Consider the following 25,881-nt stretch of genomic DNA (forward strand, 5'->3'; position numbering starts at 1 on the left):
GGAAAGGCCATATTCGCAAATTGGGAGTTCTGATTGATATTGTGGTTAGAAAAGTGGGTTGCTTGGGTGGCTCCGAGTGCTTTTGGCCAGCTTTGGCCAGTAAGTCATGTGCGCCCATTCCTGATTCAGTCAGACCTAGCCACAGCGATCCATGTCTTAGTTACATCTTGATTAGACTATTGTAATGTGCTCTACTTGGAGCTACCCTTGAAGAAGTGTCAGAAGTTGCAGCAAGTGCAAAATGCTGTGGTTAGAATACTGGAAACACATGATCTACTACAACAATCACACTGGCTACTGAGCTACTCCTTTTTTTAAAAAAAATTATTGTATCATTTGAATATTCCATTTTATATTAATATTCTTCATTCGTTTTCAAACAATACATTTTCCCCTCCCCCCCCTGTATTTTCTTCATAATTTTATCAAACAAACAGCAGTAAGTTCATTCTTTGTAATCTCTTCTCCCATATCTCCTCATTGACTCCAGCTTCTTTCATCTGCTCCGCATATATTGACCATATCTTCAAAGTTTCACTGAGCTACTCCTGAGCCCAGTTCAAGGTGTTGGTTTTGTCCTTTAAAATCCTACATAGCTTGGGACCTGGGTATCTGAAGCGCCATCTTCTTCCCTGTGTTCCTGCCTGTTAATTAAGATCACAGCGAGAGACCCTCTGGATTGTCCCACCAATCAAAGAATCTTGTTTGGTAGGCACAGAAGCATGGGGCTTATTAAGAGGGTCTTGATAAAGAAGGACTCATTAAGGACAGGGCCAGTGGAATCTCCAAAAAACTTACTACCCACAAAAGCGAACATGGGCCAGCAGTCTCTAAACTTCGGGGCCCAGCCACTCTGCAACATGGCTTGAAATTTCCTGGGGAGAGGCTGCTTGGCATAGGGAAGGAGCAGTGACGTAGGCATAGATTATTTATGGGGTGGATTCGGGGTGTGTGTGGCCACACCTCCCCAAGCCCCGCCCCAACCTCAGTGCTTATAAAAGCAAATCTCCAAGGCCAGGGATGGCAGACTCCCCTGCCCCCCCCCACCAGTGCCTTCTGCCCTCCTCTCCAGGCACAGGCATAGCTAGAAAAAATGGAGCCCGATGCAAAATCTGAGTTTTGTGGGGGGGGGGCGCATTGGCAGTCGCTGTGATGCTGGAATCCACCCCCAAACAGCATCACTTTCAATGGTGTTTAAACTAGAGAGCCCAAATTCTCCTTTTAAATCCACCTTAAAGGGAGAATCTGGGGTCCCCAGTTAAAACAACATAGAAAGTGATGCTGTTTGGGGTAGATTCTCCCCCACCCTGAAACAGAATCACTTTCAATGTTTAAACTGGGGTCCTCAGATTCTCCCTTTAAATCCATGCCAAAGGGGGTGGATTTTAAAAGGAGAATCTGGGGAAATTTGGGGGATGCCTGCTGTCAGGGTGAAATTGTTAAGCTAGCAGCACCAAACTTTCAGGGTATCTTTAGGAGACTCTCCTGATACTCACTCCAGGTTTGGTGAAGTTTAATTAAATAAAAGTTATGGACCCTCAAAGGTTTAGCCCCCATCTCCTATTAGCTCCCATTGGAAAAATAGGGGATGGGGCACCCCCTTTGGGAGTTCATAACTTTGGACCCCCTAAACCAAACCTCACCTAACCTGGGTGGTATCATCAGGAGAGTCTCCCAAAAACTCCCTGAAATTTTGGTGCTGCCAGCCTAAAAACTGGATGGGAAGGAAAGAAACTGCGCCCCCTGCAGGCCAAAAACTGAAAAAACACTAAAAATAAAAAAACCCCACAAATGGTGGGACAGAGCTTCAGACATGTAATGGGGGGTTGAACCCAGGAAACCCCCACCCTTACCTACGTCCTTGGGCAGGAGGGAAAGCTGATGATATAGGGGAAGGGTATAAAGATAGGTTAGCCAGTGCATGGGAAGGAAGGAAAGAGACAGACCCAGAAGTGGCAGCCCAACCTGTGCTAGCTAGGGGAAGCAGGCACTATGCAACTGTGAAGCACTGTAGATTGTTCTTGACTCTATGCTATTGGCTGTACTAGAGGAATACTGCTAGTATTTTCTTCTTTTCGGTCATGTTTTGCTGGTTCCCACCCTACGCATCCACTTTATAGAATTGCTTTTGGATTGCTCTGCAGTTTGTACCTTCCTGAATCATTTGGTGTCTGCAGAAATGGTTGCCTTAGTGTTCACCCCATTACTGAATAAATAAAGTCAGGCAATTATTTGAAAGTTTCCATGGAACTGATACTCTTAGTCATGAAAAAGGATCTTCATTAAATATGGGAATACTATAATTATTGTAAGCAGTTAATACATTGATTAATTAATTGATTCCAACTCTCTTAATTTAGCAGAGATTAATGTGCATAATAAACCGCCAAACTGGAAAGAAGCTATGCAAAGCAGGCTTCCTGATCATGGAGGGCACATACATTGTAATTGCTCAGGAAGCTTAGCCTGGGCAAAGAGAACAAACCCTACCCTTTGATGATTCATTAACAAAACTACATGGTATAGCACTTACCAAGAACCATGCATCTTTGCCTGTTGCTTATTCTGCCTTGCTAGTGGGGCGAAAAATACATTTTCACCATAGGGACTGTGAGCGTATGCAAGGCAAATATTTTGACAGTAAATGTAAACAGCTTTATTGCATTTTAAACTACTAAATCAAAGACACAAACTCCCATGCGTTTCCAGATTACAATCATCAATGAAGATGGCCCGGCATCTGTTTTGCATTTGGAATTTCATGGTGTTCTGTCTGGGTGGATTTTTAAAACCATTTTTGTGATTTTATTTGGTTGTCATGGACACTAGAACCATGCTTGTAAACACAGATTGTGGCAGTTCAGTAACAGACCTTGCCTTGGACCAGCAAAGGCATCTTACTTATTTGAGTTTTTAAAAGCCTATCTTTCCATGTGGTGACATACATGAGAGCCCTCTTCTGTTTCACCCTAATTTAAGAAATGCTTCATTTTATAATTTTGGTGAAGTTTTAATGTGGGAGAAGCACAGCAGCCTGAATCTTTCCCAGTTTTTAGATCTATGAAGTTATATATAGATCTGTTTTCTCTAACTGTATTTCACTTTTGCATTTTGGGTTTTTGTTGTCTAGATTTGTTTTGGGTCTTAGCAAGGCAAAAGGAAATATGTAGCTTTCTCTTAAGTGGAGAATATATAAGAAAGACTGATTTGGGATGCAATTGGTATTTTTTTCTTTTTCCCCTACATTGAGATTTTTAAAAAGAAAATGAAAGTGTTGATGAATGGGAACAGTAGATTATTGTAAGAGTGACTCTAGTACATACATATCTATGTATGTACATACATAGTACATAAACTTACATCCTGCTTGTTTGTGAGTACCAGTTCCATCCACATGCTGAGACGGTGGGACATGGTGCCAATGCGCCATTGCCCCATCACCTCCAAAAGGGCAGCACAGGGAGCAAGGAAAAGTCCTGAAACACCACCACCACTGCACAAAAGCCCTGGGCATACAGGACTTACACCACCAAAAGGGACTTGGACTTAACACCAAAAGGGTGGTGTCAATCCAAGAGTCAGGATGCCGTGCTCCTAGCCCTTATCCCTGGGTTTAAGCAAATAGGAGTATGCAGAATTACTACAATGCTGAAAGAAAACCCATTAGAAAATTAGACTATATAGGATTTTTAATTTTTAATGGTACGGTTGCATTGCTTGTGGTTTTGGACACATATTATACTAGCAAGACTTAATCTGAAAGTAGACAGCAATTGCTGCGAGCCTTTTTCAGTTTAATTAACCCAATTTCTATTGGGTTGTATCATTCAAATAGGCCTGAATGAGCATCTCATCAGAGAAGAAATGGGGTAAAACTAGAACTGATCTGAACCTCTAGCACTCAGCAACTGGGCATTAGATAAAATGGATCACAACCATCTCTGCCTTTTAAAAAGTGCTTGCAGGCAAAACAGCGTGGAAGTGGTATGAGCTTGAAATTGGTTTCAAGCAAGGTTCAGAATATAAAGTTCCATCTCTGCTCTGAGCTGGCCCCAGTCACTTCAAAGGGCTTCAGTACATTTTAATTACAAGCAGAGGAGTCAAATATATCAATCCTTACTTTTCCTGGAAAATATGAAGGTGTGGAACTAGTCATCAAGGTTGGTTTTAAAATACCATTTAACTGAGCTTGGAAAGCAGCATTGTGAACACTCAAGAGGTTTCTGTGATGCTTACAGTAGTTACGGCCCTTTCCAAGGTGGACTGGCGGAGAATTAAAACGTAACTCTCAAGTAAGTCTTCCAGTACAGTCCTCTGCAGACTGACACCATCAGTGGATTTAGCAGGGAGTTGGTCTCCTTAGAATGGATCTCTAAATTTACAGACACTCAGCTTACTACCTAAAAATTAATTTTTATCCATCTTCCCTAGCATTGTCCTGCAGTCAAGACCTGCACAGCAGTATATGCAAAGTTACGTATCAGTAGAGCATGAAGTAATTATGGAGAAGGATTTGCTGCTTGATAACAGTGATAGAAATCAGTCCAGTGGATGATTCGCTACGATAACTGGTGTATGTTCCAGGGCAGGGCTGAAGTCATCAGGGCTCAGCTCACCTTGACTAAAATTTGTCATTAGTCCAGTCCTATAATTCCTCCTTCACTGTCTGTATTGTGCTATTTTTGTATATTATCTAATGTCAGTTGCATGTATTATACTATTCTTACTACATTGTTTTAGCTGTAATCCACCTTGAGTCTCAGCAAGGTGAATGAAGTAAATAAATAAAAAAGTAAATAAATAACAGTGTAATGATATGTTACAGTTTTTATATGCGTTAAGTTACACAGTTCTGTCATGATGCAGCACTGTGCTTTTGCTATTGGCCTTGGTGTTTTGGCCGACCTGTATTTTCTAAGTGACAAGACTCCTCAGAATTGTTCTCTCTGCCAGCATGTTTGAACTGGCAGCCTTCTATCACTTCCACATCACTGTTTACTTCTGGCAGTGCTGGCTCCACCTCGCAGCTGCTGGATGGACTTTGATATTGGTGTGTCTCTTGACACAATGGATAGCAAGGCAATCAGACACAATAAGCCACACAGAGAAGAAACAGAAGGCCTCTTTTAAAAGGCAAATATTTCTGTTCCAGAAGACTTTGCTTAGTTTGATTTTGTTCTTCCAAGTACAGAACAAGAGCAATGCTGGATCAGACCCAAGGTCCATCAACTCCAGTGTTAGGTTCACACCATGGCCAGCCAGTTGCCCATAGAAAGCCCCCAAGTATGATGACAGTGATGGCATCCTAGTGTGCATGCTTCCCAGCAACTAGTTTTATTTAAACATTTATATCTTGCCTTTTCTAATGGTTCAGTTTAAAAACAAAAATAACAACTCTCCCCGCCCCCCATTCAGATCCTATCAGTGCATATGTGAAATTGTGAAATTTTTTTTGCCCCAATATCAATCGGTTTACACTTACATTGACTCTCATTTGACATTTTAATGACCATTCCCCCAGGCCCCTCCCGCACACACAGAATAATGCGTTTTCAATCCAGTTTCACAACAGTTTGCAAATGGATTTTGCTATTCCGCACTGCTTCAAAGAGCATTGAAAGCAGATTGAAAGAGCATTACTCTGCATGTGCGGAAGGGGCCCCAGTTTGGAGAGACCCTTTTGGAGTTCTTTTCAATTTGTTTTTATCTTAACCACCTTAAAAAATTGGAGTCATCTGCAAAGTTCACATTCACCTCTAACTCCAGGGCATTTATGAACCAGTTGAAAAACACCAGTCCAAAATACAGATTGTTGGAGGACCCTGCAACACACATCCTTCCACTGCAAGAACTAACCATTTATTTCTCCTCTCCACTTCCTGTGTTTTAGCCAATTTCCAATTCATAAGAGTACTTGTCCTCTTATCCCATGAGTTTGAAGTTTGCTCAGGGTTTTTTGATGAAGGACTTTATCAAAAGCCTTTTGGAAATCCAAATAAACCATGTTAACCAGCTCATTCCTGTCCACATATTTACTGACACTTTCAGAGAATTCTAAAAGGTTAATGAGACAGGACTGGCCTTGGCAGAGGACATGTTGGTTTTTATCCAGCAGGGAGCATCTGTTTAAATGCTTGACATTATTTTTAGTAATACTTTCCATCAATTTACCTGGAACAAATGTTAAGATAACCATCCTGTAATTTCCTGGATCTCTCTGGATCCTTTTGTAAAAAAAAAGGGTGTTATATTTTCCACTCTCCAGTACAAACTCTAATCTTGGAGATATGATGCATATCTTAGAAGATCAGTCATTTCACACTTAAGAACTCTAGAGTTCTTTAAGAACTATCGGATGGACACTGTCTGGCCCTGGTGATTTGGTAGTTTGCAGATTGTCTAGAGGTTTTAGGCTTTCCTCCCTTGTCACCACTATTTGCCCAAACTCTTCTGAAAACATCTGTTCAGGAACAGATCTTCTATCTTTATCACTGATGACAGATGAGAAGAATTCATTTACCTTCTCAGCAATTTTCTTATTTTTGGGGGGAGCAGACCAATCCAGATCGGGGGGGGGGCTGAAAGCATATAGGGAGCTGCGGAGGGCTGCACTGATGCATTTGCCCCCTTTGCTAGTCCAAAGGGCACACCCGCCAATGAAGGAGCCGAAGGCACCTCTCAGCTCCATGGCAGTGAAACCCGAAAGTAGGGAGTGGGCTGGGGCATTCCCAGGATGGATCTGACTTCCACAAACATTCCAACCCGGAACACCGACCCCTGGACCTGCAGATTTATGCTGCACAAAAGCAGTGTAAGTTTGTTCAGCCTATGGGGTGATTTGGGTGGTGGGAGGGCTGTTCCCCCCCCTTCTGTACCGGCTAAAGCCCCCTTGGAGGAGGCACAGCATCTCCAGTCACTGTAGTGCACACCCCACAACTAGATTGCCCTATAATACTTGTTTAATTCCATTGTCATCTAATGGTCCAACTGCTTCCCTAGCCAGTTTTCTGCTTCTGATGTATTTAAAGAGTTCTTTAATGTCAGTCCTTTTGCCTTTAACAATATGTTTCTCAACATCCCTCTAATATTGAGACTTGGTGTAGCCCCAAAGCTTTTCTGAGAGATCTCACACTCCTGTTTCTTCCAACTGGCTTTTAACCAAATTTTTCACTTTAGAGAAATTTTCTCGTTTAAAGTCAACTATGACAGTGTTGAAGTTCCCTGGTGCTTTCTAAATACATATAAAATAAATTTGATGCTGTTGTGGTCATTGTTTCCAGTCAGTTCAATTACATCCACATCTCAAACCACTGAGGATTTGGTCCAGGATCACCTCCTCTCTAGTCGGTTCTATGACAAGCTGTTCAAGAGCACAGTAATTTATGGTATCAAGAAATGTAAACTCTTTGGCATGACTGGAACACAGACTTATCCAAACAATATGAGGGTAGTTAAAGTTACCCATTATCACAACTCTCTCTCATTTGAATGCCTCCCTGATTTCATTCACTGTCTCAGTATCACTCTCTGAGAATTTTGGTCAAGGATACCAACAGGACTGCTCCACTACAGAATTGCTTTTGAGGCCTGATATTTTCACCCATGGCAATTCTGTGGAGGAGTCAACCATTTTTAAGGCTTGTGGATTGTTAGATGATATGACCCTCTTGATGCACATAAAAGCAACCACTCCAGTACTCCCTTCCCAATCGTTCCCATAGAATTTGTATCCAGAGATGACTGTATACCACTGGTTTTCTTTTGTTATGCTCACAATATCTATTTTTTTCCTTTAAAACCAATCATTGTAGTTCTCCCATTGTTGGGGCACAGGCTTCTGACATTTGCATAACTACACACTGTGTTTCTCTCTAGACATCTATGGTATCTGCCTTTTCAATGTGGCCCTTTTGGCCTCTTTACCTGGCTGTCTTGCTTTACTTTATCTTCAATTTCCATATCACTCCATCCCCATTTGGGCAATTGGAAACATTTCCTCCTTTGTCCCTTTGGGATGAATCTGCCCAAATAAGATGCTTCTCTGTTCCTGTCAGTTTTATCCCCGGGGTTAGTTCAAAAGCTGTTCCACCACTTTTTAAAGCTACACACCACCAGTCTCGTCCCACCTTGTTTCAAGTGGAGCCTATCTTTTTTGTACAGGCTCAGCTTGTCCCAAAAATGTTCCCCAATGCCTAACAAATCTAAAGTTCTCCTTCTAAAGCCCTACATCATCATCTCATCTGCACATTGAGATTTTCCAACTGTGCCTGTCTTACTTGCCCTGCACATGGAACAGGTAGCCTTCTGGAGAAAGCTACCTTGAAAGTCCTGGCTTTTAGTTTCTTATTTAGCAATCTAAATTTGGTTTCCTAAATGTTATGACTACACTTCCCTATGTAATTGGTGCCAAGATGCACCACAACGGACATCTTCCCAGCACCGTCTATCAAGCTATCTAGACACTGGGTGAAGTTCATAGTTTTGCTCCAGACAGGCAATATGTTGTGAGGTCTGCATGCTCATCACAAACCAAACTGTCTGCATGTCTAATGATTGACTCTCCCACTGTGATAAGTCCCCCTCCCCTTGGAGGCATCTCCTCGGTATGAGAGGACATTTGTTCATCCTAACAAGGAAGAAGTCCCTTCTAAGATATCAGGTTTCCTTTCCTCGGAGTGATACCCTCCTTCCACACGATCCTCATTATTCATAATTCTAGTGAGGAATATCACATCCCTGCAAGCCTCCTCGACTGTCCTCTCTGCCTCAGCTTCTCAGGGTGAGCAACTTTGGCCTCAAGGGAACAAACTTGTTCCTTGAGGGCCAGGACCGTCTTTTACTGAGTAACACCTTTTACATCTGCTCAATGGGCTGATAGTCATACACAGGACATCCCATGCAACAGACTGGAAAATCCCTGACCTCTGCTGGCTTTCTACTGTCATAACTGTTATTTTAAATCTTATTGTGTGGTATGTTTACCCAGGAGATGAAAAAGGGCTAATTCTATGCCCTGTCACCTATACTGAGAGAATAAGGATCTAGTGTCCTGGCTTCCACACCCTGCTAAACTCTCACAGACACTTAACTAATTAGACCTTTCCTTTTTATGTCCCTTTTTAAATGGGGCTCTCTCACTGGCAGAGAGCTGCCAGACTGTAGATTTATTTTGGTTTCAATGCTTACAGCGTGTTTTAAATAATTTTGTAAGCTCGTTTGTCCTTGAAGATAGCGATATGTGAAAGAGAAAGGTGAAAACTAATTTATAATATGTTTTAAAGATAGATAAGGAGGTACATAGATATGATTTGTTATGGCAATGGATATGTTTTGTTATAGCAAAGGATGTAGGTGTAAATACCTACCTAAATGTAAACAAGACTAAAAATGTATCATCTATTACGTTAGCTCGCTTATTAGTATGTAATCTTTTTTTTTCTCTTCATGTCAATTTTTTTTGACTAACTTTAGGTGAAGAAGCCAATTTATTTATTATTATTAATATTCTGGAAATAGGCTAAAGAAGGGTAGATATACACCCAAGATAAAGGCTATTAGATAGATTAAGGAGAACGCTATTAGCTTTTTATGATAATTCATGTTTATTATGACACATCTGTTCTGTTTTGTTTACTATGTATTCATACTAATCGTAACTATACGGATTGTTGATCGTAAATGTATTATTCAAAATTTAATAAAAATTTAATTATTAAAGAAAGAGAAAGGTAGCTGACTTTCCCCAATACATTTTGCATTTTTTCAGTTCAAACAGAAGCATAGGAAGCTTCATGAATGAGCTGCAGACTAAAAAAAAGAGGTGTGTTCTATTAAAGAACTGCCCAATCTTTATCCCCATTCAAAAACGTTTCCCTGACATTGGTTGATAGTTTTGCTTTTTAACAGGGACAACTGTTACTGTTGCTCTCCGCATCATCTCAAAAGTTTGTAGCCTTTTTAAGTCCTCTTCAGAATTTCTTTCAGACCTTTTTAAAAATCATTCTAGTCTTTACATGATTCCACAAGACAAGGCATGATCCTCCTCAGGGGGAAAAGCATGGATAATGTACTCCTGTATATTAAACATGTGTTGACATGATTAGTAAAAAGGCACAGCCTCCTGTAGTATCATGGGAACTCAAGGCACAGATTTTAAAATACTAAGCACATATCATGTGCTTAGACTAACAGAAAGCTAAAACAAACCAAACCAGATTCTGCATTGCTCACTTGCATCAGCTGAAGAAATGAAGAAGGCAATGGCATACATTGCTGGGGCTGAGAGGCAAACAATTTCTCTTCTGACATGTATGAAAATAACCCATTCTTCAGGAATTCAGTAGATCGGCACTTCAGCACATTTCAAGGACACATTTTAATCGATGTAGCCTCATCTGCAAGCCCCATAAACCAGATCAGCAAGGTTTCTAGTGCAATGTACGATTGAGCATTTGTATGCTCATGTACCACATGAACACATGAAACTATCCTATGTTTGCTTTGTGTAGTCCACTATAGATCTACTCTCACAGTGGCCCTCCAAGGTTCTTGAAGTCTTCTGCAACAGCTGCAACCTGACCCTTTTAATTGTACCCTCCAGGGACTTAACCTTCGATCTTTTGCCTGAGAGGCCACTGTTCCATCTCTGCTCCGTGGCTCCATCCCTGTTGTATGATGCCTTTTCTTTTTTGGTAACCGCTGTGTCTGAATAATGTCACATTTCATGTTTCAGAGATGTGCTTTCGAACTGTTGATCAGACAAAGGGCATTCTCAGCTCTCTGTTCCATTCTCTGGCCAAATGATATTGCTTATTCTGTCAGTCTGCAACATCTGCAACGCAAAACAATGTTGCATTCATATCACACTTCCCTGCTGACACTCTGCCGGCATTTATTTTGCTTGAACATGTTATTCTGCTCCCATGCCATCATCTTTCTAACTTCATTCTCTGCACTCTTCCTTACTCTCCTGCGATGGTATCCTCCCTTGTGCTTCTCTGCATTCCCCCCCCCTCCCCACTTCTCCTTTCATACTTAACCTTCTGGTTTTCTTTGGTATCTCAGCAGAAAGGCTATTATACAATTGCTGCTATAGAGCAACAAAAGTAAATATGTAGCACTGAGGGAGTGCAGTGAAGCTGGACAGCCCTTTTGCAATATAATACCAAGCTCGGTTTCTAGGCTAGAGAAAGTTTCTTGAATACTAAACAGTCTTGCAGCACTAACTTGGATTGCGGTTTTCCTCCTCTTTTTAGCACAGCCCTTGTAATCTCCTCTAAGTTTTGAAATACCTTCCACCCTGGATTAAAAACATGAACAAAACAGTATTGCTGGGCTGATGACAAGGGCTGCTAATTCTCTCCCTGAAAAACAAATCGTTTCCATATATATTTCAAGCATGAGAGGAAACGAATTTCCAGATCCTGCGAGTGAAGGAGCGACATATACATTTACCTTGCCTATCTTGTTTAGCATTCCCTTCCTTTGTTTAATGCTAAACACATTTTGCATTTTTTTTTGTTCTTGCTGGGTCCAAAAGTGCCCTTTTGCAAGTGGAAGTCACTTCTGCTCGGGCAAGAAAGACCCACAGTTTCCATAGATTTTCCACTGCAGAGTCAGCCTCTTCTGTCAGCACTACAACACATCCCCTTCCCAAGGGTCCCCAGATTCTCCAGAGCAGCCTTTCTGGTGGTGGGAGGAGTTGGTACAGGAAGCTGTGAGAAGACACACGTTGCCCATAAAGCACCATCTCCTGGTTCTTCAAATCCAATTCTATGCTGCTAGAAAACTCAAAAACTAGAAAATAAAAGTCGGTGTGGTGATGCCTCATTGCCACTCAGGAAAAGCAGGGCCAAGACTGTGTGGTCATGGAACCTCCACCCCCCGGTTACACAGTCATGACTCAGTACCCCACTGCCTGCGTGTGAGTGACAGAAGACAGACCCTCCCTTTTTTCTCATACAGCCCCAAGGAAGAGAGAACGTATGATTATGAGATGCTTCTTTATGGATTATGGACTGCTTAAGGCAAGTACACATGCTAACAAGCATATTTTTTTTTATTTAGTTACTTTCAGTTATGCATACTTAAAAAATAGCCAAAATAAAAGAACTAAAATAATATGAATTATGTGTATGTGTGAAAACCCCACTAGTACAGGCATTAGAAAAGAGCAATCCTTGGAACTAAAGGATGAAACAGTCAAATCTAAAAAATAGCGTACAACATCAGGAGAGGAGATGCATAAAAATCTGTAGCTTCACTTCTGGGTCTGTGCAAACAGCATCTCTTGTAGCACAGCCTGCATCTACCTTAGCATTTCAATTTAAGCCAAATTAACTAAAGGAACAATGAAACTCAAAATGACTACAACCAGCTTCCCAACTCTCTCTCTCACACACAAAGATCAAATGAACCTCCAAGTATATTTCACAAATCTGTACAGATTTACTATTGAGTAAGTATAATTTATGTGAAAGTTTGGTAAATCTGAAATGAATCTCTTGGTTAATCTAGTTTGAACTTTTATCTTTTAATCAAGCCTAAACAAGGAATGTTTGGAGGTGGTGACCTCTGTTTTACAAGGTCAAATTCTGCCCAAGTCAATAAGAACAGCCACAGCAGGGGTCATACGTACCCAGGCTCTGACCTGGGAACACAGCATCAAGAAGCTGTTAATGTACAGCTCCCCTAAACATGAGAATCCACTCCTTTTATTTAGAATAACAGATCAACTACATACCCAGGCTGTGCACAGTTCTATCCCACATTACAGCTTTTTCTCACACTTGCTGCTTCCAATATATGTGGTTATTTACTAAAGCAACAAACCAGGAGCATAGGGAAACTTCTCAGTTTGTGTTGTAGACATTATTTACAAATAAACACGAGAAAATGTTTGAAATGGATGGAGGAGGTTGGCCTGCATGCTCCTATACAACTTGATAGAAAGTGTCAGTTGACCCCAAAAGTATAACTCTCACTAGGGCGTGTCTTCATTTATGGCAATTATTTTCTGCAAGTTGATAGCACATCATTTTGGCACTTGAACTTCCAGGTATCCATGCATATTATTTGTTAGAACCTCTGGGTCTCCAAGCCTTTTTTTGGCTAGCTCCTGAATTTAAGCTGTGTGCCTTTTCCCAGGCCCTGTCATAGATCATTCAAGCTAGCTCCATCGCATCTAGATCTCAGAAGCTAACCAGGGTTAGTACCAAAATTGGATAGAAGCTGCCTAGGAATACCATGGCCATGATGCAGAGATAAGCAATGGCAAGCCATGGCCCTTTCCACACAAGTCACTTAGAACATTTTCAGAACACTTTCGATTCTTCCCTCTATCATGATATTTGTCTGCTCTCACCTCCTCCAAACATTTCATAGATGTTGTGAGGGGGTTTCTTTGGGGGCAGGGGGTATTAGTAGAAACAATGCTTTGTAGATTCAACAAAAAGACCCCACAGAAATTATGAAAGTAAAGAGGTGGGAAAGAAAGATGTAAAGTCAGGGGCACAAAAAATGGCACCAAGGGGGAAGTTGGACAATGACACACGCGTGGAAAACAGCAGAGGGAAAAATAAAATGTTGCCAGTATGACTGTATAGCAAGGGAAGATGGCTTGGAAACATTTCAGTCAAAAGATGTTATAAAAGGGATTTTTTAAAAAGAGGAAAAACTGCTTGAAAATCTATTGGAACAAAAGGGGGGAAAACAATGTGGAACTCCATGGGGGAAACGTTTTATTTGCAGCCTGAAAACGTTGTAAGTTTCTAGTGATGAAAGAGCCCACCTGCGAACATGGCTTTTCTTGAAAACAGGGGTCACCATGACTCAGCTGAGACTTGACAGTAAAAATATCCCCCCCCCCCCAAGGTGTTCACTGATTGTGCTTAATTTCTTGGAGACATATGAATGAAGTTTGCTTCTTCCAGCCTCCTAGATAATTGTGAATGAAACATACAATTGCTTGTTCTGAGTATACTGATCAAGCATAACTGAACTTACTTGTTTATGGCTGTGCTTGTACATCTGAAAACTAAATTCTGCACTAAAGTCACCCCTCCATGCAGTCACACATGTGCACAAACACACACATACCTGAGAGTAAACCCATTAATAAAGTAGAGCTTATATCTTGCATAGCCGTGCACTGTCTAAAATGTTCATCTGTCAGTGAGATGAACAAAAATTACTATTGCTTTTTATTGAAAATCATCGGTTTCACCATTGCAAACACAGAAGCACAAATTCATGCAGGATGAAGATTGTGACCATGGGCAGCAGAAGTAAATAACCAGTACACATTTGCGTTTCACACAGAATTGTCACAGATTGTACTGTGTGGCCTTTTGACCCCTGTGCTTGCCATTCCCCCCCCCCCATCTCACAACAATGGGTTCACTTTGCGTATTTGATCATGTGTCTGTAGTTCATGGAGTCTTATGCCACAATAAATTGATTAGACTTTAAGGTGCTATGTAACTTTTTCTCATCGTTTTTGTGGCACGAAACTGAACATTTGCTGCTCTGGAATTGATATTATAAGAAGGTGCAATTAGAAATTCCTATGAATTGTTTTTCAGGCCACAAAAATGTCCATCAATCAGAAATAATAATTTTCTGTACAATACTGAACCACACACAATTGTGTAATGGAATTGTGCAAAAATGGAAGAAAGATATTGTTCATGGGGCAGCATAGTATTTTAAGAAAATAAGGCAAAACCACTATTCAAAAGATTGATAACCCTTATTTTCATTTGACTCTGCTTAAAGCAGATTCTCTAAAAACGGAACAAATTAGCACTCCTTTTTTTAAGTAATGTGATTCTCTGGATGCTGACTTTTGCATTCAATTCCCATTTGGGCCATCACAGAAGTCCAGCAGACATACTATCTTGCTCTGTTTGCAAATCTGAACAGCAGCCTACTGCCATGCAGAAGAAATACAAATGCAGTTGTGTCAACTGGGGGACAATAGCTTGCCCAGATGTACGTATCACTTAGGAAATAAACCAAAAAAGGTGGGGAAGCAAGGGTGAACACAAAGCGTACCCCATGCAGCTGATGGTTATTAAGGGTTAATGCAGGGTTTCCATTCACATGTGGTTTTTATATTACTGTTAGTTGCAGCAGAGGCAAATTTGCTCGTCTTCAAAGCATAACCATTTTTTGCTGTGCCAACGCAATCTCTTACTGTGCCTGCAGTGATTCCCAGATGTTTTCAGTGGGGATGTTGCACATCAGCTGTGCGTGAAATCAGTTTCAACTAAGCACCGACCCCTAGGAAAATAAGAATCTAGACGAGTCTTTCTATTCTTGCACGTTCCCAGCAATAGGTAGTTTATACCATAGTCTTTCATTCAGCAGACCTGTTTGCAGAACTAAATCCCGATCTTTCGCACAGACCTAATCCTAAAATATTTTTACACCATTAAATGATACGCTGCAATGCAGATGCAGGATATAATCACTGTTTCTGAGTGTACTGAATTATAACCTTCTTGAAGCTATCATTAGGACTGGGGGAGAGGGAACACGTAATCACAAGCCCTCGGGAATAGCAAAAACAGCCTTCCAAATAAAAGAAGATCTCCAGAGAACAGACATCCTAACTTCTGCACCATGCTGGCTCTCAAGAAAATTTGCAGAAAACCTTTAGAGTTTTTTTTACAATGACATATTAGCTAATTTTGATGAGACTCAAGGTGGATCTTATCTGATCCTGATGTCATTTAAACTAATTTTCAGTACAGTAGATTTATGATGAAACATATTCCTTTGGCTAGGTAAAATAGACCTGCACAACAGATTATAAATTCTCTTGCTAAAACATACCTATGTTTTATGCTAGAATCTAGCATGCTGTTGGCATTTAATACATAGTTACAGCGGCAGCTGCTACCGCAAGAGAAAACTTGGGACATGAACATGTCTTCTTTGCTGGCATTTCACCCTTCCAGAAGAGGCGTGATGACACACTTTGGATTTAGTCATAAAGCTCTTCCTTGAACAATGTACAGAAAACAATGCTCAGGCTGACTGCAGTTTTGTTCAGCCTAATGGTGTTCCAAAGTTCCTTTTTAACTTAACTGATCTTCCCAATTTAAAAAAAAACAACAGCCTTCGACTAATAAATTAGCCAGACTCTCTCTAGCCCTGACCTGTCAGTGGTGTCTTACCTTTTCTTTCTGAGCTGACATCATTGTGTTTGCCAGCTGCCAGGGCAAATGGCAATGAAGTATGCAGAGAACTGCACCATTGGATGCTAAAAGATTAGGAGAAGAGAGACAGTCTGGCTCAATTGCCTTGGAGATATAATCCTGGAAAGGATTTTTTTTAAGGAGATACAGTGCTGCAATAAACATTTGGACTGCAGTCCTGCACATTGTTATCCCATAAATATAAACATTGGCCCTGCACATAATTAGCTGAATGACACTGAAATGCAGTAGGATTTAAGTAGCTCTACTATGTACAGGATTGCAACTCCCCACCCCCCATCCCTCACAGTTCAAATGAAAGCACACAATAATGTAAGATGATGTGTCAGGCTTTCTAAAACAGAAGATGGTATCTACATAATATGATATTATTGATACTCAGAAAGAAAGAGATGTTTTGTTCGGCTCATATGGTGTTTGAGCATCCTCTAATGAAAATAGGGATGATTTAGCACTTTAAGGACAACCAACCTGCCCTGAACCTTAGATAGCTGTCTTATTGTTAATGAAGAAATGGGGAATCACACAATCAAAGGCCCAGCACCAGCAATGAATCAATTCTTTCCCGTTTGCCCGAAAACACTCTACATATTGTTAAGAGTGCAATTCATACCACCTGACCCTTCAGCGATAGGGCAGCATACCTCTGCGCAAGTAAAGGGGATATGTTCTCTTTAAAAAAATTAAGTTATATACAATTCTCTTACAGGTTGTATAAATTGGAGCTATGATCTATCTTCTCAGAATATACAATTTCCTCGCCGGTTCCTTCCAGAAAAAAAATGACCTGCTCCCCTCATTAATTCTTGTAGTAAACAAGATTAGTTTTCAGGATTATTTTGTTGACTCTGATTCATTATTTTTAAGAGGAAAGTTATGTCTCTGTTCTGCTTAAAAGGAATGCTGGTTACATTCTTTGGGAGATTGCACTGTAAATATTTTATAGACAATCACAGTAGTGTTATCAGCAGGCAACAACAGTCAGTGACTAAAACAATGTTTTTTATAATCAAGAATTTATTTGGGTGCTGTTTTAATATTAATAAAAAATAGTGATGTTGACTTTTTGCTGAAAATATTCTGTTGGCTTACTGAAACATGGCTTGTGTGACCATCGAATCCTACTTCCATTTGCATACTCCAAGACAAATGTTTTCCTACAGATTGCAAATGAACTTGGGAGAAAATCATTTGGCTTTCTAGCTTATCTCATGATCATTAGCTTTAAATATCAAGGTGGAATGTGAATTATGAAATGCATCTGACCCTGTTCCTCATGACAGCCTTAAACAGATTTAAATTTTGATGCAAGAGAGAGAATTATTGCATCAGATGTGCTGGAAACCTTAAAAATTACTCAGAACAACTGTTTAACACAGAGGCAGATGGAAACATAGGAACCTAGCAGTATAATAAGTATCATCACAAGTTCTATTAAGCAGGGTGACAGTTGGGGTGGGAAGAAAGGATTCACCATGGTTCAAAACCCTTTCCAGAATTCATTTGAAGTTTAAAAGCAGTGTATTTTAACAATATTATTATAACTAGTTCCCTTAAGAATATTATATGTTATAATAATCCTAGCAGTGTTATCAAGCCAGTTACTTAGAAAAAAAATATTTGTGCCTTTAGTGTAGGTAATAGAGCCAGCATGGTGTGGTTGTTAGAGTTTTGACCTAGGATCTGGGAGACTGAAGTTCTCCCAAAAAGCTTGCTGAGTGACAGTTACTTTCTCTTAGAGCCTTTCCACACAAAGCAGTTAAAAAGTTTGTAGAAAACTATCAGAACTATCATTTTTGTGGGTTAGTTTAGCTACCTTTTAAAATGTTCCACAAACGTTTTAGCTCAAAAAACAACAACGTTTCAGCCAGGTAATTTGCATTGAAAACATTTTCAATTTTTAAAAAACACGCATGTGTGGATCTAATTTGCATTGAAAGAGATGGCGATATTTTTGAAGAGATGGCGATATTTCTGAGATCTAACTAACCACACAGCACTTTATTTAGTTATTTAATTCAGTTAAATCCTGACGCTGATTAAAAAATAGTTTAAAAATTAATCAGATGTAAACAATGCAGCAGGACTAATATTAAACAACTGGAAAACAATGCAAACAAACAAAACCTGTCTAAGACATGACATGCAGGATAAGAGGGCCATGCCAATGACGGAGCAAACAAACAAGAAAAATGTGTAGTGGGAAAGGGAATGGTTTTACTCTGCCAGGGTGGTGTAGTGGTATACTGGTTAAGAGCAACAGACTCTAATCTGAAGAACTGGGTTTGTTTCCCAATTCCTTCGCAAAAAGCCTGCTGGGTGATCTTGGGCCAGTCACAATTCTCTCAGAACTCTCTCAGCCTCACCTACCTCACAAGATGTTTGTTATGAGAAGGTGAATGTAAGCCACTTTGAATTAAGAAAAGTGGGGTATAAATCCAAACTCCTCCTCTATTGTTCTTCTTCTTCAATGGCAAGCAAGCCAGCTTAGTGGCACCAAGAAGGTCAACAGCCTATCTCTGTTCCACCATATGTCCTAGGTCAGTGGTGGCGAACCTATGGCACGGGTGCCAGAGGTGGCACTCAGAGCCCTCTCTGTGGGCACTCGCGCACAGAGTTCATCATGTGGGAGGGGGGGAAATCACACACCCCCACACACACATCTAGGCTGGCTGGGGCATGATCCTTTACCTGGGAGTAAGCTTGGTTGCTGGCAAGGATCGTGATTCACCCATTTGAAGCGTTTCACAGTTTCTTCACTAAGTTTACTCCTGAGTAACGCGTGCCTCGGAACTAAGCCTTTTGTTCTAAACTAAAACCTCAGTATTCAGGTTAAATTGCCGTGTTGGCACTTTGTGATAAATAAGTGGGTTTGGGGTTGCAATTTGGGCACTCGGTCTCAAAAAGGTTCGCTATCATTGACCTAGGTGTTTGGAATGGTTCTCAATTACAGCTAGATGAGTAAAGGTGGAATGAAAATGTCTATGGCAAGAGAAATGGGACTGATGTGTTGGTTGCTGATGTCACAAAGCCACAGTGGCTTCCTCTTCTGTTAATGCCCAGGATACACGGGATTCTGGAAGATTTGATTACCATGCTAAATCAGGAAGGGACGAATCTTTACCAATTAATTTTCCTCCCTTTGAACTTTCTGATGGATCCTTTTCCACCTCGGACTATGAAATGATTCAGCAGGAACAGGTGAACAAGCCAGATAAATGTTCATACTCATAGATGTGTGTAACATTGTTGTAGAAGGTGTGGCTGGGAAAACATCTTACATTTTGAAAGCCAAGGGTGTCATATTTAATTATTCTTTGTACAGATGTAACATGGCCTCTTAGAGATGGAATTTCATCTCTAACTCTAAATTACATAGATAGTTTGGCGATAGCAATAAGGATGCAGCTTTTTTTTTTTAAAGATCCAATGGCCTCTGATGGAATATTCTTCTTAGGCTTGCTATAGATGTTGCCATTTGATTTCTTACTATCCCTGGAGGACCTGGAATCCCAAAGGAGTCAGTTCTATCTAGAAGCCATGCCTTCCTTTTAGGAAGACACGGCCATTGTACCTGTATTCTTAATTATTGTCACATTGTTGTTGAAGAAGAGTTGTTAACTTCTGTGTGTCTGAAAGAAGGTCATTTCTAAGATGGCACCTGCCACCTGTAATTGTATTAAAATAGTTATTTTTCAAACATCTGCTGCCCAATTAACTGGAAGGCTCCTAATTAATTAGGAAGCTCTCATAGGAGAACCAATCAGGCTAGGCAACCAATAAAAAGATAGGCCCCACCTAGGGAATCTAGCAGACAAGGGCTAAGCAAATCAAGTCAAACAACAATAAGCTAAGAAGTCAGTGATCATGTTGAACCAAAAAGGTTGCAGTGCCAGTTTCTATCTTGCTAAGAATCATCTACACAGAATGGCACTCAAGTATATGTTGTAGCTCCTCACCAATCCTATTCTAATTTAGTGCACTCTTTGATAGTCAGCTAGGTGGCTGCTGCATCTTTTGTGTGGCTCCTTTTGGTAGTTGTGATGCTTCCTTATGGGAGCACTGAGTTCTTGTGAGATCCTAAGCCAAGCCCTGGAGGCTGCAGAATACTAAACCTGATAGAGAAGACTTCTTTAGATTGCCTTAAGCAATAAATGGAGGTTCTGAGGAGCAACCCCATAATAATAAAAATAAATGAAAAATCTAACTACTACATCTTATCTACTTCAGTTTTTGCTTGTTTGTTTCTGTATAAGGAAGCTGCCCACCTTCTGGCCACAAAGCCTTCTAGTGTCCTGTTTCCTATCTTAATTTCCATGCTTTTCAATATCTATATGACGCCGCTGAATTATATTATCTGGACCTTCCAGGTTAGATGTCTTCAATTGGCAGATGATATTCAAGCCTCCACATCTTGGCTATGAACCAGGGCTTTTGAGACTGTAATTAGGCAGCTAAGACAAAACAAGTGGAAGCTGAATCCAGAGAAAGCAGAGGTGATGCCGGGTCAGGCAGGCTGATGTTTTAAAGGGATTGAATCCACCATCTAAGTCATCTGAGCAGAGTTAGCTTCTTTCAGAACACATTAAGGATGTGAGATGTTCATGGACCTAACTTTTCTGTTTAAAAAGCAGGCTGGTGCAGTGGCCAAGAACACATTCTGTCAGCTGTATATGGTCTGCTAATTTGGACTCGGCTGATTTGGCTGCACTGATGCATGCTTTTATCACCTTTTGGTTGGATTACTGTAATGCACTCTACATTCAATTGCTCTGGAAAACAACCCAGAAACTGCAGCTGATTTAGTACACAGCAGCCCAAGCACTGTCAGGGACTAGCCAATGGAAATATATCTTGCCCTTCTTTGTTTCCAAGTCTAATTCAAGTTTGTTTTTTGGCTTGTGGAATTCCACCAGCAGCTGCCAGATATAAGAACATAAGAACAAGCCAGCTGGATCAGACCAAAGTCCATCTAGTCCAGCTCTCTGCTACTCGCAGTGGCCCACCAGGTGCCTTTGGGAGCTCACATGCAGGATGTGAAAGCAATGGCCTTCTGCGGCTGTTGCTCCCGATCACCTGGTCTGTTAAGGCATTTGCAATCTCAGATCAAAGAGGATCAAGATTGGTAGCCATAGATCGACTTCTCCTCCATAAATCTGTCCAAGCCCTTTTTAAAGCTATCCAGGTTAGTGGGCATCATTACCCCCTGTGGCAGCAAACACCAATCACACGTTGCGTGAAGAAGTGTTTCCTTTTATTAGTCCTAATTCTTCCCCCCAGCATTTTCAATGAATGTCCCCTGGTTCTAGTATTGTGAGAAAGAAGAAAAATTTATCTCTGTCAACATTTTCTACCCCATGCATAATTTTATAAACTTCAATCATATCCCCCCTCAGTCGTCTCCTCTCCAAACTAAAGAGTCCCAAACGCTGCAGCCTCTCCTCATAAGGAAGGCGCTCCAATCCCTCAATCATCCTCGTTGCCATTCTCTGCACTTTTTCTATCTCTTCAATATCCTTTTTGAGATGTGGCGACCAGAACTGAACACAGTACTCCAAGTGCGGTCGCACCACTGCTTTATATAAGGGCATGACAATCTTTGCAGTTTTATTCTCAATTCCTTTCCTAATTATCCCCAGCATAGAGTTTGCCTTTTTCACAGCTGCCATGCACTGAGTTGACATTCCCATGGAACTATCAACTAAGATGCCCAAATCCCTTTCCTGGTCTGTGACTGATAGCACTGACCCCTGTAGCGTGTATGTGAAGTTTGGATTTTTTGCCCCTATGTGCATCACTTTACATTTTGCTACATTGAACTGCATTTGCCATTTCTTAGCCCACTCACCTAATTTATATAAGACATTGTCCTAGCAGTGAGTACCAAAAATACAGTGCATTGACGATTCCATTTGAAAAAGGATGAGACCTGCTACATTAAATGCAATCCTGAACAATTTAGGATCGCTCTAACAATTTTGTTTTTTATTCACAATAAAGCAGGCAAGAAACAAGAATAAACAAATGAAACAAATTGCGGCTGACATATTTTTGAGGGCGACCCTGTGTGTGTGTATGTGTGTGTGTGTGTGTGTGTGTAGAGTATGCTACCTTCATAATTACTTTTATCTCCTTGCTCAGTCATATTGCCTTTCCTTACCAATATGTTGGAATATCATCACTCAGAATATCATTATTATTCAATTGTCATCCTCGACCAGTGATTGCCTATCACTGCAGAATTGAATGCACTAAACACTTATTATTACTCTGTAGCTCAAAATGGATTTTCTAATTATAAGTCCACATAACCTTTCTTAAACAAATAATCTCATTTTGTATAATAAGCAAGTTTTTAATGGCATTTCACAACAATTGAAAATTACCATATCATTTTTCAAGCCTACTGGCACGGGTCTATTATTAAACTTTTAATAAAAATATGAAAGCAGAGCTATATGTTCCAACAGAAATTGCCCTACTTTTATTTTTTTATTATTATTATTAAATATAGGCTCTGGCTTCTGCTATAATATTGGAAAGCATTTAAGCAAACACTATGCCTGTGTTTACAACTGTATTTAATAGCAAAGATTCACTGAGCATCTAATTAACAGCTACTTTCTCTTGCCTGGCAGGAGGAGGTTTCCCCTTGCCCAGGGAATGGTTGGCTTATGGGATTTCAGGTGATACTCTACCCACTATTAACTATTAAATTGCCTTATTGGTGAGTTTTGGATGAGTCAAGGGATGGACTTGCAGGAAGATGTAAAGAGCCTAGGGAATACATTTATTTAATTTTGATCTAATTTAATTTATTAGACCAAGGACCACTGGTAGGTTGTTATTCCCTGATCTCAATTTTCTTTGGGAAACATACCCTGTTTCCCGAATATAAGACATCCGCTGAAAATAAGACATAGTGGAGGTTTTGCTGAAGTGCGAAATATAAGGCATCCCCCGAAAGTAAGACGTAGCAAAGTTTTTGTTTGGAAGCATGCCTGACGAACAGAACACAGAAAAATAAGACATCCCCTGAAAATAAGATATAGCGCATCTTTGGGAGCAAAAATTAATATAAGACACTGTCTTATTTTTGGGGAAACACAGTACCAGAAGAGACGGTCCCTAAGGGGGCACTATAAACACTATAGGGCATTACTAAACTGAGTTACTCCCATCTAAGGCCTTTTCTGCAGACAGCACTTACCCCACTTTGAAGGTGTTTTCGATCCCATCTTTTACTTTGTCCACACTCCTCTCCTTGAAATGTTTTCTGCCTGCTGTAATTCCCTCTCCGCCCCCCACACAAACTTTTTTCCATGCATGCATTGGAGAAAGCTGCATAGCTTCACTGATTCAATGGTCCATAAAAATAGGAGGGGTGAAAAAGGAAACACACAAAAATGGGAAAAATTAGGAGCAGAGGGGAAGAAGAGTGAGGTTGGAGACCAAACAAACAAGCACCAAAGGGGAGGTTTGGCAATCGCATAGGGGTGTGTGGAAAACAGCCCAACATTTTGGTGGAAAAGAAGGTATGTTTCAATATAATCACACTGTGAGGAAAGCTGGTTAGAATTGTCTCATCCAGAAACATCGCTGCAAACAATGGAGGAAAATAATGGAGGAAAAGGTGGCTGGAAATGTTTCCACAATCAAATGGGAGAAAAAAATACTGCAGAACTCCACAAAGGAAATATTTTATTTGTGAGATGGGAATGACATAAATGGTGTGTGTGTAGAAAAGTCCATTGACATAAATGGATTTAAAAGAACTTTGCTCTTTTACCCATCAAGTCACAGCTGGCTTACAGCGACCCATATCCAATTTCTTGTCCAGACAACTACAGACTAATTAGCCTGCTGTCCATCTTGGGCAAAGTTTACGGTCATTATTTTACCAAAAAGTTATTCCATTATTTAAATGAGAACCATATTATCTTAGATGCTCTGGCTGTTTTTAGAAGAAATCACTCCACTACAGATCACTGCCCACTTCTTGCAGAGAAATATTTAAGGCCAGTGTACAGCAAATTGTTTGCTGCTTTTATTGATCTAAAGGCTGAATTTGGGGGTGGTGTGATTTTCTGCACCCCCAGGCATGTGCCCGGTTCACGGTGCACCCCCTGTCCCCTTGTAGCTCCGCCACTGGTTTGATAGACTCCAGATTAGATTTTAAGAGTGATCCTAAAAGTGCCTAATTGTGTCTCTAATGCAGCCCTCTTACTAGAAATGGGTGAATGTCTCCTGACCAACAAAGATTGGTTTGTAGCAGTGAGCCTTTGGCGCAAGATAAAGATCTTTTCATGAAGCCCAGTTTTATTAATCTACCTAGCCCAGGATGATTACTCCAGTAGTTGGATGAAAATGGCTGCACAAAAAACCATCTCAACTGGTATTTCTACCTCTTTTCTTGCCCTTTTGGGGTATGGTTTAGCACTCACATTAATCAATGAGAGATTATGGGATATTATTTCAACTGATGTTTGGTCCCGCTTTGACACTATTTGCTCTATGACTTGTTTTTTCATATAAACTACATGGCTCCTTTTTTGCTGTTCAAAGTATTTGAAGGCCTTGACTGTTTTTCATTATCGTAGGCTGTTTACAATGTTTAAATGTATCACCATCATGGTAGGTTTCCATACTTTTTTAGACTGTATCGCTGTAATTCCCAGGACACTGAAACCCTGCAGCACTTTCTTTTATCTTGCAAGTTTTACCATCATGAGCTCCCCCATTCACAAATCTGAGAGGAAGTTCAGAACAATCTTGCATTTACTGTCTGTCAGAAGTCAAAAACTTCAGGATCACACGGGAGATAGCAATTTTTTTGGCAGAGGTATTCAGAATTAAAAATCAGACAACCCTAGAAGCTGACTTCTTGTATTAACAGTTTATTCATTTTACTAATTTACAAAATTGGTTTATTGTTTGGTTAATTGATTTGGTACTGTACGTGTCATTTGCACATGGTTCTTTGTATGGGTCAGTTGACTATAATAAACTAATTAATGGTGACCTATAGTGTTTTCAAAGTAAGGAGATATTCAGAGGTAGTTTTCTATTGCTTGCCTCATCATATTGACCCTGCACTTCCTTGCTGATGTTTCATCCAAATATTAACCAAGGCTAACACTGCTTAGCTTCTACAATCTGATGAGATCAGGCTATCCTGTGCTATCCTGGGCAGCTCTGCTGAGGATTGCTCTATTAATGTATAAAACATACCAGATTTGTTTACTAAATAGTTTGAGATATCTTGATAATAGTGTGGAAAGTACTACCACTATAGAGGGTAATCACATTAATCAGGGGCATAATTCAGATTTGCTGACAGTCTGATATGGCTTTTGGAGGGTCTCTCCCAAAATTGACTGGCATTATTTGTTTTATTTATTTGTCATATGGCATGGTTTAGTATTACAGAGTAATTCAATCAAATGCATATCCATTAAAATTTCAACAACTACCAGGTCAGGCCTAAAAAGAACTACATTCTCCTAAGACCACTATAATTCTGCTCAAGACAGATTGGCATTTCTTGCTTACCTCAGTGCTTGAACTGAAATGGGCAGAATTATCCACAGGTTTGATATTTAGAAAATTCACTTGAAAATACCATTTTCGAGTAGCGGCTGAAAATTTACAGATTTCA

The 25,881-nt window shown here is 40.3% G+C and overlaps 1 long non-coding RNA gene across 1 annotated transcript; it reads right to left on the reverse strand.

Moving 5' to 3' along the window:
* Nucleotides 1–393: 393 nt before the first annotated feature.
* On the reverse strand, nucleotides 394–22,855 carry LOC125438755. Its single transcript, XR_007245398.1, has 3 exons — nucleotides 22,845–22,855; nucleotides 11,564–11,568; nucleotides 394–537 (listed from the first exon to the last, which is right to left on the reverse strand). It is a non-coding gene; the product is annotated as an uncharacterized LOC125438755 (long non-coding RNA).
* Between the last annotated feature and the right edge of the window lie 3,026 nt (nucleotides 22,856–25,881).

This window comes from Sphaerodactylus townsendi, linkage group LG09 (genome assembly GCF_021028975.2).
Source record: "Sphaerodactylus townsendi isolate TG3544 linkage group LG09, MPM_Stown_v2.3, whole genome shotgun sequence".
In the NCBI taxonomy this organism is placed as follows: Eukaryota; Metazoa; Chordata; class Lepidosauria; order Squamata; family Sphaerodactylidae; genus Sphaerodactylus; species Sphaerodactylus townsendi.